At 33.3% G+C, this 13,961-nt stretch overlaps 1 protein-coding gene across 1 annotated transcript in view; it reads right to left on the reverse strand.

The window, feature by feature from the left end:
- Positions 1-13,961, reverse strand: part of LOC108905918 (potassium voltage-gated channel subfamily H member 6) — a 306,966-nt gene that overhangs the window by 128,584 nt on the left and 164,421 nt on the right. The gene's annotated exons all lie outside the window — the stretch shown is intronic.

Raw genomic sequence — 13,961 nt, forward strand, 5'->3', positions numbered from 1 at the left:
GGGGTTGCCAAGTTATGTAGAAAATTCTTCGAATTTTGGAAAAAACAGGACCTCGAAGAAGTTGTATTAACTTTCAACTACTAACACCTGGAGCAAAAATATTTGACGGAGTTATAGGCAAATGTTAGGTAAATACTCCTATATTAGCTAATACACATATATATTTTATACAGGGCAATTTTTATAATACGATCATTTTAAGAAAGTTCAAAATTGATTTTCTAAAATTTTTCAAATGGAACACCCTGTGTTTTATTGTTCTATTTTATTTACATATCAGTCCATTTCAACATTTATTAAGTATGTTCTACACCTAAAGTTGTTGGTTTTTAAGATAGAGCAACATTTCTGGAAAAACCTAATTTTTATTATTTTCGGTCGCAAGAAATGGTTTTGGAAAAAACTTATAAAAAAACCTTAATTTTATTGTTATGTTCTAACAATACAGTTTATTTATTAAAAGAAAATAAAATAACAAAATAAATACGAAAGTAAATCAAATATTTAATTTTACAAGTGTTCAAAATGACGGGGTCTTAGTTTAGACATAGTTCTATATGTCGTTGAAATGTGGTGTTAACATTATCCAGAATATCAATGTTGATATTTTGAAAACTCGTAGGATTCGGTTTTTCATATCCTATTTGATAGTAATGGGAGTTTGGTCTGACGAATATTCAGCGGTACATTTTCTAATAAATTTTTCATGGTATTTTGTAAAAAGTGAAGATATAGTTGCCCCGTTAAATATTCTTCGGAAAAATAAGGCCCAATAACGTAAATAAAAATTTAGTTTTTTCAGAAATGTTCCTATATTAAAAAACTAACATGTTTCATAAAAGTTGAAGTGGACCGATATGTGAATAAAATAGAACAATAAAATACAGGGTCTTCCATTTGAAAAATTTTAGAAAATCGAGTTTGATTTTTCTAAAAATGTTCGTATTATAAAAAATACCCTGTATAAAATATCGATATTAACTAATGTAGGAACCTTTGTCTAACATTTGCCTATAACTCTGTCCAATATTTTTGCTCCAAGTGTTTAGTAGTTGAAAGTTAATACAACTTCTTCGAGGTCATGTTTCTTCCAAAATTCGAAGAATTTTCTGCATATCTTGGCAACCTCGCACTAAACTGTTGAACTGTTTATATTACCATTTTCTCAGCAATCCACATATTTAAAAATATATAGGGCGTTCCATTTAAAAAATGTAATATTTGGCGTGTCCTGTTTTTACTAATCGCCCTGTATGTTTCAGATTAATTTTGTAGTTTAGGTTTTTTTATTATGTACAACTTTTATATAAACTTTTTTTCTGTATTATGAGTAACAAGGGAGTTATTGTACTTTCTCACACTAATGGCCCACCCTGTATATACAGTGTGTCCTCAGATGTGGCACCGCATTCTTGTAAACTTTTTTGATTATTGATTTTTCGAGAAAAAGATATTCTTGATGAAAAGTTTTGTATGGCTTCCCAGGATAAGCAAAACTTTTTATCAAGAATAATAATTTTTCTCAAAAAATCAACAATAAAAAAGTTTACAAGCTTGCATTTCTACCCTTTACTACTCACTACCCTTTCTTTTAATATTTTGTTTTTAACTTTGAAAATGTTCAAGGAATTTGTAGTCCTGTGTATAGAGGAGTGGTCCGATCGGATTGTTTTTTGGTGTCGCTGTGTAGGTTGGGCCTTTCAGCGCTGCAAGCCTGAATATTTTTATAATAACACCACTTATTAAAAGTGTGAATTAAAAGTTTGTTAAAATTTGAAAACAAAACGTAACAGCAACTTTTTTGTAGCAGCTTCCTCAGCCAGCTTCTAAAAACAAAGACGACGTTTAACGCGATACTGAAATTATTAATGAGAAGCAGAATAGTTCCATTGTATTTATTTGGAAAATAATGCTGGAACAACTCATGAATATGGATTGAATTTGCGATGCATTTTGCAATCAGGCGTGCATGGAAGATGGCCAACTAATGCAATTTGGTTTGGGACTAAAACTGAATAGCAAATTATATTTGGAATTCATTATACTTGGTCAGGTTTTCATTGAATTTTATTGAATTTTATATTATCTTGGGCAGAAATCATTCAAGTGTCTGTGTCGAAGTTGTCTGTTCAAACAGATAATTTCGTACAGATATTCTCAAGTTTAAAATGAATATCTGAAATATATTAACTTTGAAATTTTTAATGAAATATTTGAAAATGTACGGCAGTCGTCGCTTCTATTGCTGCCAATGGTGGACATTTTCATTTTGATGGCATTTGTCTGACTTGCTGACATCCATTTATGATTCGCTGCCTTAAATCTGCTTCATTTTTTACAGGTGTTTTACTTTTTTTTAATCTATTCAAAATTATTTTAAAATGAATATGAACAAAAAAAAATTATAACTCGAAAATGGTTTATTATGGGAAAAAAATGCAAGACCTTTTTTTTTATTAAAAATATGTCAGTGAATTAAACGCGTTTTTTAATAAATTTTTCTGAAAATCCAGTGGTGTCGTTTTTCTGAGGGTTTTAATGACAAACCTCCCCTGTACCTCCGCCACTGGTTGACAGATTTATGTAGAAATATACCGAATTATTACCTTTAATTAGTTACACTATTTTCCCAAGTTTCGTCAATCTACGTCTAATTACTTCAGCGCGCGCCACCTAGCTTCTTGCAGAAAGCCGCCACCAGAGCAGAGATTCAAAATTGGGTCGGACTGTTACAAAAAAGACATATTTAGTTCGTCTTCTTAGTGGGTAAGTGTGGCGATAACCTAGCTCGATAGAATAAGTGGACTTCTGCGAGAGGTCGCTAACAAACAATTTTTTTTTCATACAATCCACGCGTATGACGACTTCGTGGATTTAATTGTAGGTCGAGGGGAATTTTGTATTAATATTAACATTAATATTAATGAGAAGGGGGTGGATTAACGTATTTTTTTAAATTATATTACTGCAGGAATTACACCAGCAGCGTTATTACCGCACGCGACGCTTTTGAGGACAAGGTCAATAACACCGGCGTCATTATCGACCTGTGCCGGTAGAGGAGTGAAAAACAGGTTGGCATATTTCCTGAAACAGCGGTAGTATACAGGGCGCGCCGCTCGACACTGCCATTGTGTTTTGTGATGTGGATACAACTTTCCTTGATAATAGTTCCCTAATAATTAATTTTCTTGCACGCAAATGTTAATTTTTCCACGAAATAGTTCATACATACAGGGTGTCCGGTAAGTACCTCCTAATCTCTCGGGAGTGTATAGGGGAGGTCAAAATAAAACTAGTCCTTCCTATAATTTTTTTTCCTAATGTGCCCCCTAACGGAGTTATGGGGGGTCAAAGGGGTACCTAGAAATTAACGTTTAGGGTTATAACTTTGAAACCACCCTGTATATTTTAATAAAATTTTCGTACGTTGTATTACACATGGAGCTCTACGATTTGATGCTAAAATCAACTTTTTGCTATTATCAGGTGTCCAGAAACGGACTGGCCCTATCACAATTTTTCTCAAAATTTTGACAGAAGTAATTTTATCAAACTGAAAATATTATTATTAGATACTCTGAAGGTTTTTCTTTAAAAATGGTACTCTTTATTTATTTCGAAAAAATGAACGGTTTGCGAGATAAATCGGTTTTGAAAAAAATTGGTAACAAATACAACAACAATTAAAATTTATTTTTTTACAATAAAATCATTCCCGCTAGTGCCAGCCTACAGATTCACCATAAACATTTACTGGTGGTGAATTAAGGGAATGAATAATGCCGTTTCTTGTAAAATCAACATCTATGACCAAAATACATCTACAAATTATTATTGCTCTTGTCTCCATGGAGTTCTTTTCTATTGTTTTCGTTGTTAGACCCTGTTGATTTTAAAGTACTTGTCAAAGGCGCGTGACAGAATAAAAATTCAATTTTATTGTGGTATTCGTTTTAAGCCGTTAGAAATAACATTTAAAAATGGAAGAATATTCCTGTGCAGAATATGCTGATATGCACCTAATTTATGGGGAAGCATTATGCAACTCCGTGGAGGCAAGAAGACTTTATGAGGAAAGGTTTCCGGGTCGACATTTGCCGAGTCCAAAAACTTTTGAAAGAGTTGATCGTAGTTTAAGAGAAACAGGTAAAAAAAAATAGTGAAAAACGTTAGTGAAACTAATTTCTTCCGAATCCTTTATTTAGGAAGCTTTTTGCCACGCCGTGGTGGAGCAGGAGCCCCGAGGAGAGTACGAGACCCTCATGTAGAGGAACAAATATTGGAAGACGTTGCTAATAATCCTTCAAATAGCATAAGGAAGCTTGCGGCGCAAAACAATGTTACAAAATGGGCTGTACATGAAACTCTGAAAGAACAATTGCTTTACCCGTACCACATCCAAAAAGTACATGCTATGTCTCCAGATGATTATCCAAAAAGACTTCAATACGCCAATTGGTTTTTACAGCATCATATTCGGAATCATAATTTTGGTACATCTATTTTGTTCACCGATGAAGCAGGTTTTACAAGAGACGGCATAATTAATTCGCATAATCTACATGTCTGGGATGAAGAAAACCCTCACGCTTTAGTTCAAACTCGCTACCAACAAAGGTTTATGGTGAATGTGTGGGCTGGCATTATCGGGAATCATTTGATTGGTCCATTTATTCTGGAGCAAAGACTTAATGGTGCTCTTTATTTGCAATTTTTAGAGGAAAATCTAAATATTTTGTTAGAAGAAGTGCCCCTTCAAATAAGAACTGAAATGTGGTACATGCATGACGGTGCACCACCCCACTTTGATCGTTTAGTACGTCAACATCTGACGAATGTTTTTGGTGATCGATGGATAGGTCGAGGCGGACCTGTATTATGGCCACCTAGGTCGCCCGACCTAAACCCATTAGACTTTTTTCTGTGGGGTCATTTAAAAAATAACGTTTATTCAACACCCGTAAATAGTAGAGAGGAACTTCTGCTGAGGCTAACACAGAACTGTGACCATCTCCGCAATAATCACGGAATATTATTTCAAGTGCACCGGGAAAACATTCGTAGGATTAGAAAGTGCATTGAAGTACGGGGTGCTCATTTTGAACATCTACCGAAGTAACATTTAGGTACCTTTGTTCATTGTTGAATGTTCTTTGTTGCATGTCTTGTAAGTAAGTTATTTTTCAAATGTTATTTTTAATTGGTCACTACTTGCTCATAAAGTATAGCCAACCCGTTCAAAGATTTCTGGACTTGATAAAGTTAAAGAAATTAAATGCATGAAATAATATGTAAAAAAAATAAATTTTAATTGTTGTTGTATTTGTTACCAATTTTTTTCAAAACCGATTTATCTCGCAAACCGTTCATTTTTTCGAAATAAATAAAGAGTACCATTTTTAAAGAAAAACCTTCAGAGTATCTAATAATAATATTTTCAGTTTGATAAAATTACTTCTGTCAAAATTTTGAGAAAAATTGTGATAGGGCCAGTCCGTTTCTGGACACCTGATAATAGCAAAAAGTTGATTTTAGCATCAAATCGTAGAGCTCCATGTGTAATACAACGTACGAAAATTTTATTAAAATATACAGGGTGGTTTCAAAGTTATAACCCTAAACGTTAATTTCTAGGTACCCCTTTGACCCCCCATAACTCCGTTAGGGGGCACATTAGGAAAAAAAATTATAGGAAGTACTAGTTTTATTTTGACCTCCCCTATACACTCCCGAGAGATTAGGAAGTACTTACCGGACACCCTGTATATCAAATTTAGAAAGAGGTGTTTTAGACTGGAACAAGTGTTCTTCTCATAAATTATGTCGAGTCAAATTTGAATCTAAAGTCTGTTGAGCCTCATTATCCAAAAATTTTGCAAAATCTTGATAAATGTCATAGATATGAATTACTTTCAAATAAATTCGACTGACTAGAACTCTTTTCTCTTCGAATGACTTATGCTTCCTTTTTCCCTTCTGTCTATTCTGATTCGTTTCTCTCTTTAGAGTCCAACAAAAACGCGATTCGTCTGTGAAAAAAAATTTCCTGTGGAAAGTCGTATTTCCAACTCTGTTATTGGCGAATAATCTGCATGAATTGAAGAAGAGCGTCTGGATCAAAAAGTGGAAGTTGCTGAACTGGGCGAACAGGAAAAGGATGAATTAGTTGTTTGGAAATACTCTGTTCACTGCACTTTTGGAAACTATAGTCTCCCTCTGTATTAATCTGACACTAGATGTCAGGTTATCTTCCATCGTTTCCAAAATTTTACCTTCCACAAAGGGTCTTCGAGTTTGAAGAGGACATTACTTCTGTTAATTTTAATCTTATCTCAATATTTCTAAGAGTTTGTTGATTTGAGATTGGACGATTCTGGTATCTTTCATGACACACTCGCAATTTCCTTCGTAAAAGCTTTGAACTAACAACATATAGGTTTGTTTGTCATAACTGCATCAATGTTTCTCTTAGAATAGTTCAAATCGACAAAACTAATTTGTTAATGAAAATTCGTGGAAATAATGACAACTTCGACCAATAACAATTACTGAGCTTGAATAAAATTCGGCCCAGGAAAGTGACGGGACTTATAACGGGACACTGGCACTTTAGGAAATCTAAAGCTTGAAGACAGTCCGGTCTGCCGAGGATATGACTCGGCGGATACAACCTCTCTGCATATCCTGGGCGAGTAGAATCCTGGGAAAAACCTATCTGGAACCTAAGCTGACATAAATGTCGGCAAGGAAGCTTGACTTTGTGAAAAGGACAAAACTACATGCTGAATAGAACAGAAAAGTGGCACGCACAATAGGCCTGATACGGTTGCAGTGCTATGGGACTTAATTAGAATCAACTACTAGAAGAAGAAGAAGAATAGTGGCCTGCTATGGTTTTTCTCAAACAAAATAAAAAATGTGTCTTTAACTTTGCATCACTGGCAACAATGATCATGCTGAACATCTTCTTCTTAAGAGAAACGTCTATTGCAAATTTTTATAAATTAGAATACGTTATTTCGTGTCTGTTGTCAAATATTTTACGTTTGAATTGACGTAACTATTTAAATAAAAAATTCATTAGAAATGATTTGATAAAAAAATTAATTAAAACATAACTAATAAAAATTCAAAATTTTCTTTAACAAAGCCTTGGCGAAAAAAATTACGTACGGATTCTGTAGCGGTTAAACGAAGCAAATTTAGATGAATCTGTTTGTTTTGATGCTGTCAGCTTCATGTACACGGAATATTAAGACACCCTGTATATATATTAATTTAAACACGACAGACCGGAAAACAAAAGCAATTAATAATTTAATAAGTGTATTACGTGTTTGTCAGTAAAATAACGTGAATAATAATGTGAGTTTATTTGATTTAATCTTATCCAACTTCGAATGTAACGTTATCCATAGCTATTCGTCTCTTGTTCTTGAAAACTTACATCATTCCGCTTTTCCTGTAGATTTCGAACATATACTTCATACAGAGGGACTGAGCGTGTCTAACTATCATTGATCAAAGACTGTATAACTTTAAAAAGCTAATTTTTTCCGGATTTGTATAACAGTTTATTTCATAGTGACTGCTTATTTTTAAGTAAATTAGAAAATTTTTTATGAACGTTTGTTTCAAATATTTTAAAATCACAACCCTTTAGAAAAATTTCCTTCAAAATAAGAGATTGTAAAGTATTTTTGGCAGCTCAAACTTACAATTAGCAAATTTTCCGATTTTAGTCGCTTTTACCTTTATACGTTTTAATTCTCATTTTTTGCAAAAAAGGAAGGAAATAAGACGTTCAAGGATTTTCATCACATGACTTGTTCGGAGGGCCATTAAAAATGAAAAAACTTCGGGGTGCTATTAAATTAGAGGGTTGAAATTGAAGATAAGGGTGAAAACGCACTCTTGCAGTTTTTTAAATATAACACGAAAATGAAGCAAAATTTCGGTATAGTTCTTAGGAAAAATTTTGTAGAGAATTGAATTTCCTATCGAAACGCCTTATTTAAAAAATTTAAAAGAAAAATTTTATGCAAAAATCGCTAATAAACAATTTAAAAAAGCAAAAAACAAGATTTTTTGAATTTTTCTACTTTTTTGACGTTGTGAAGTTGTGAAATTCTTTAATTATTATTAACAAATAAAACGTTTGAAATAATATTTTTTTAAAAAAAGAACCAATTTGTTGTAAAAATAATAAGAATTATAATCATTATTATGTAAAAACCGACGAAAATCTAAAAAATGTTTAAGTTTGACCGATTGTAACTCGGTCAATATTAGTCCAAAAACTTTTGAAAACGCACCATTTTGAAGGGAATCTCATCTAGTCTTTTTGTACAGTAATTTTCTTTGCCTACTTCTAAAAAAAAATTGAGTCAAAAAAGTAAAAAAAAATCACAAAATCTTATTTTTTGCTTTTTAAAATCGTTTATTAAATTATTTTTTAATTTTTTAAATAAGCCATTTGATGGCAAATTCAATTCTCTAAATAATTTTTCCTATGAACTATAGCGAAATTTTGCTTCGTTTTCGAGCTAGAATTAAAAAACTGAAAGGGGTGCATTTTTACTATCTCCAATATTTACCGTCTAATTTAATAGCACAGCGCGGTTTTTTCATCTAAAATGACCCTTTGAACGATTCATGCAATAAAATTGCTTGAACGTCCTAGTTTCTTTTAATGCTGTTTTTTGGATATAATCTAGTCTATTATGTTATAAGTCTATTATTATTATTATAGTCTATTGAGCCAGAGAAATTATCTTCGTTCGTCATAAAAGTCTGTAGATTCCTTTGAAAATATTATTTAGCTTATGTTTGAAGACAAGTTTATGGAGACCAATTTTTTTCATTCAATGAGTTTATATCGATTACTTTGCGACTTCAGGAGTGCCTCAAGGTTCAAACCTTGGGCCTCCATTATTTATCGTTTTTATTAACGACATTTGTTAAGCAGTCAATTGTAATAAATTATTATTTGCTGATGATATGAAAATCTTTACGTCTGTTTGTTCCATGGTTGCCTGTTTAAACAAATAAAAAACTTTTTTTAATCTTATATTCGGCAATATCTTCACTTATATCATTTTTAGTTCTAATTTTGGATGATCGACACAAAAAAATCAACGCGTTAGCATATTGGCAGACAAAGCAATGTTTCTTTCATGTGAAACCAAAAAGTCCATTGGTGTTAAGTCTGGTGTTTGAGCAGCACCCCAAAGTCATTTAAAACCCAACGTTTCTTTTTTTCTGGTAATTGTTTCGATGTAAAAATGCAAGGTTACTTTTATAACATACTTTGAGTTCTGAAAGCGATTTTCTGATGCCTTAGCAATGATTAGCCTGCATGTACGTGTCTAAGTAACAAAAGAGCATCTGGCTGCAAGAAGTGCCAATTCAAAGCGTCAAAAGCTGGTAAAATGATCGAGATGGCTCAGCTGCAGCCTCGATGGTGAATATAAAGTCTCTACTAGCGTCGAAAGCTGGGCTGAACTACAGAACCGCAAAATCAATAAATACAATTTTCTTTGCAAAGTATTTTATTTAAAAAATCAAGTGGTAGCCGAATAGGCCTAACAAGCTGCAAGTGCAAAATTAATAAATGCGAATCGGCGTTTAGTTCCTTGTAAATATACTCACACAAGTTTGTACAACTTTTTTTTAAAGCTAATTATAAAAAAATGTACCGAAGCAAATAGCTTAGGATTTTGACGCACTTTTGACGGTTACAATTTATTTTTGTTGTTGTTTCCAGTCATCTTAAGCCTTTCATGACTGTGTATTGAATTTTCCACGGCATATCGCGACTGGAATTGTACGAAATGATATTAGGAACAAAAGCGATTTTATCTGATACGACATGTTGTTGCTGATGAGGTACGAGAACGTCGAAACGCGAAAAACTATCGATTTAGTGACCGAAATTCGAAGAAGGTGACGGGTTGGCTAATAATTGAACTGTAATTGACACATTTTAGCACGATTGGTTTAATTTGGCGGTGGTAGAACTTTGTTTTAGGTGAACTGAGTGTGCTATGCGGGACTATTAACGAAAGGGCGGAAGGATGTTGCTGCAGCGTTGGCCTGTAGTAGACTGGCCGTCGCGGGTGGGTCGGGATTTTGAGGCGGCGGCGGCGAGTGGCGTGCAAGCGGCCAGTGGCGCCGAGAAGGGGTGGGCGTGGTGGAAAAATTGCTACAATTTTGAAGTTTTAAGGATTTGCGCATACTAGGTACTTATAGATTACTGAATTGTATTCCTAACTATTTAATGTTTGCTGTTTTTATCATAATATTCGCATTTTTCCTAAAAATATATAATTCCTAAAAGACGCAACATTTTTTTCAAGGTTTTATTGAAAGTCAGTGCAAGTGACCCATTTTTAAGTACAACGTAAGTAGCGCCATCCTGACGCCGGCGCCGCCTGGACGCACCAGGGTTCCCGGAAGACGACCCCGGCAGATTGGCGCAAAGGACCAGCTACTTCTGCCAGAGACTCCAGACCAAGAGGGACTCTCCAGCAAACACATGAACCGACAACACGTCTTTTTTCAATAAAAATAGTTTATTTGTACCGTTGAGAGAGCGTTTTATTTTTGCTACAGCGAAAGCAACCCTCAGTCAGTAATATTTTTTACCATTTTTTTTACTCAGAATAGCCTTGTCTTCCAGATTTCAATAATTAACCTAACAATGTGTTAGTCTGTTAAATTTTACAATTATTCAGTTTCAGATTCTGAAATAAAAGTTGATGCTGTATTGGTGGCTGACATAAAAAAGGACATTTGATTTGATGTTAAATTGATCTTAGTTTGACTTTGCAACTTGTGGTGAAGGTTAAATCCAAGGTCAAAATCTAAATTGTCATTCAAAATCACAAAAATCTTGCTTGAAATTGATTTTGTGTCTAAATTGAGTTATTTAGAGAAAAATTAGTTTAACATGCAAATGGGCTTCAAGGACATACAGAAAAATTTTCCTACCTCGTATTCTGACGTAAATTTGGCGCACTATGGATTGCTGGTATAAAAAATAGTGTTCTATTTAATATATTCAAGTTGACCTTGATTCGACTTTGAAAATTAAGATCAAGGTCAAACCTAATGTCATCAGTATATTGGTTGCTTGATATCTTATTCAAGTTTTATCCAATACCTTTTTGATTAGACTCTATACTGAAAAAATGGTGGAGGGGGGTTCCGGGTCTATTTTGGGACACTCTGACATTGTAGACGTAGTTGTTAAACCACTGACGTCGATGTAGTTAACAATTCACGGCCTACTGCGAGTATTCTTTAGAACGATGTTTGGGAAAATCATTTATGTAAAACAGGTTTTCATATGAACATAAATTTTTTATTTATGAAGTTTCCGTTGCTGTTTAAAAATCTAAGAGGCTTTGGAAATGCCCGAAGAGTGACAAATAAGCTAACAAAGATATAGGAGGCCTGTCACATAAAAAACGTCACGTATTCGGATGTGGCTTTAATTGAAGAAATTTTTGAAAAGCTTTTCCCGTATTTAAAAAAAAAGTTGATAAAAAATCACCATCTGCCATGGCATTGCCTTTAGGTTCATAATTTTTATTATTAGAAAAAAAATGATATTAATAAAAGGGAACGCTATATAATATCACTCTGTACACCATAATAGTGTTTTATACTCCAGTGACATACAGTTTCTCTTATTTTAGTATTTAATATTGGAAAATTTCCTTTTTTCTTCAAGCTTGTATTCCCCTTGTGCCCGCTGCTAACGCCGCCCATGTACGTTCGATCCGTTTTCCGCTTTTCTTTCGTTCCCACCCTCTCGCGACCGACTTCATTGAACGCGAGATCAACTAGAACGTAACGGAGTCACGAGGGCGCCTGCCAGCATTTCCTGGCAAGATCTGGCCGATATGAATTTCAAATGATAAATGTCAAGAGCATTGTGTGCCGTAAATTCAACTTAATAGGAAAAAAACGCCACTGATCTGTAAATTTATTGTAGTGATACAATGGACCAAATCGAAGGCGGACTTTGCCACATGATCTCTGCGGACCCATCAACGACTGTGATCGAGCGTCGACCCTGAAGACTTATTATTATTATTAACCAGGAACGGAATCCGACCAGTACATGTAGTATTTTCTAAATTATCGCCATTTTGAATTGTATAAAGCCTCTGCATATCAATAATCAAATAACTGTTTATAGTCCAACCAAATTACACTTGGAGAAAAAAAAATTGTTATAAGTGGAAATGGTAAAAAGGCTTATAATAAACCTAAAAGAAATAAATGCGTGAGCAGGGGCGGCGGAGGGTTGGTTTGGGGGGTTGAAAAGTTATGAAAAATTGTATCATTGGGATTTCTGGCGAAAGTTGACGTCAAACAAAAAAGTATCTGATATAAAAGTCGTAGATCATGCAAAAATCTACAACTTCTGTAGAGGTCATTTTTTAACATAACCTCAAAATTTCCGAGAAAAATGCGATAAACAGTTTTTTTTCTGATTTTCCGTTTTTATTTCTCATTTCCGCAAAAATAATTTAATTTTGACGAAAATTGGTGAAAGTATAGCTTTCTCTGTCTTAAATAACCTCAATTTTTTTTTAAATAAAAAAATCAAGGAGTTTCTGAGATATTCATTTTTTTCGGCTTGAAACACTTTTTTTTAAAGAAAAATTCTACTTAAAAAAATCATCGTACAGAGTTCGGCCGGTAATCATTTTTTTCGTTTTAACATATACTTTTTGGTGAAATAAAAAAATCTGTAATCACAGTTCAAAAACATACCCAAAAATGCAATAAAAAATAAAAAATGACGCAACAATGAATTTTTCAGTTATTCTTGATAATTTGTTTAAATTAAAAACCATTCAAAAACTGATTACACCATTCAATTCTACGGAAAAAAATAAGAAAAAAAACTGTGTCTCATTGTTTGATCCAAAACTTTATTTTTGTACAGTATTGCTATAAACATCTAAGTCGAATTACAAATGCTCAAATAATAAATTATCTCTGGGCGATTTGAGATTTCAGCAATACAAAGTATTAACAGCAAAGTCTACTGTTGACGCGAAATCCGAAAACCCGAAATATTGCAAAATCGTTTTATTTTTTTCTGGTTTTATTTGAAAATAAATTTTAAATAAATTGCATATTTACATTGCGACTTTTTTCGCTCTATCCAATGAATAGCATCAACATTTTTCCAATCCGACGTTTCGTCTTCGAGAGTCCATCATCAGATTAATTTTTTTACATATATCGCTGCTCTCTTTATGACAAAATCTAGTCATTTTTAATTCTGTATTAGATGATATTACTGTTGTAATCACTTAAAAAGGTTTTTAGCTATCATTAAAAAATTTTTCTAAGTACGGCTCTGAACGCTTTCAAAATACCCGTATCTATTGGAGGAGAGAGAGAGAGAGAGAGGAGATAATAAAAGTCAATACAGCACAAAATATCCAACAATTTTTTAATCCATAATTTAAAAAGTTGTACCTAATAAAAAAATAATACGAATTCATTAAATATTTTATTATTTCTAATTAGTATTGCTAATAGTAGTAAAAAATTGTTGGATATTTTGTGCGGTATTGACTTTTATACTGTTATGACTNTCAACTTAATAGGAAAAAAGCGCCACTGATCTGTAAATTTATTGTAGTGATACAATAGCCCAAACGAAGGCGGACTTTGCCACATGATCTCTGCGGACCCATCAACGACTGTGATCGAGCGTCGACCCTGAAGACTTATTATTATTATTAACCAGGAACGGAATCCGACCAGTACATGTAGTATTTTCTAAATTATCGCCATTTTGAATTGTATAAAGCCTCTGCATATCAATAATCAAATAACTGTTTATAGTCCAACCAAATTACACTTGGAGAAAAAAAAATTGTTACCTGGACTTTTACAAGTGGAAATGGTAAAAAGGCTTATAATAA

This window comes from Anoplophora glabripennis, unplaced genomic scaffold (genome assembly GCF_000390285.2).
Source record: "Anoplophora glabripennis isolate ALB-LARVAE unplaced genomic scaffold, Agla_2.0 scaffold255, whole genome shotgun sequence".
In the NCBI taxonomy this organism is placed as follows: domain Eukaryota; kingdom Metazoa; phylum Arthropoda; class Insecta; order Coleoptera; family Cerambycidae; genus Anoplophora; species Anoplophora glabripennis.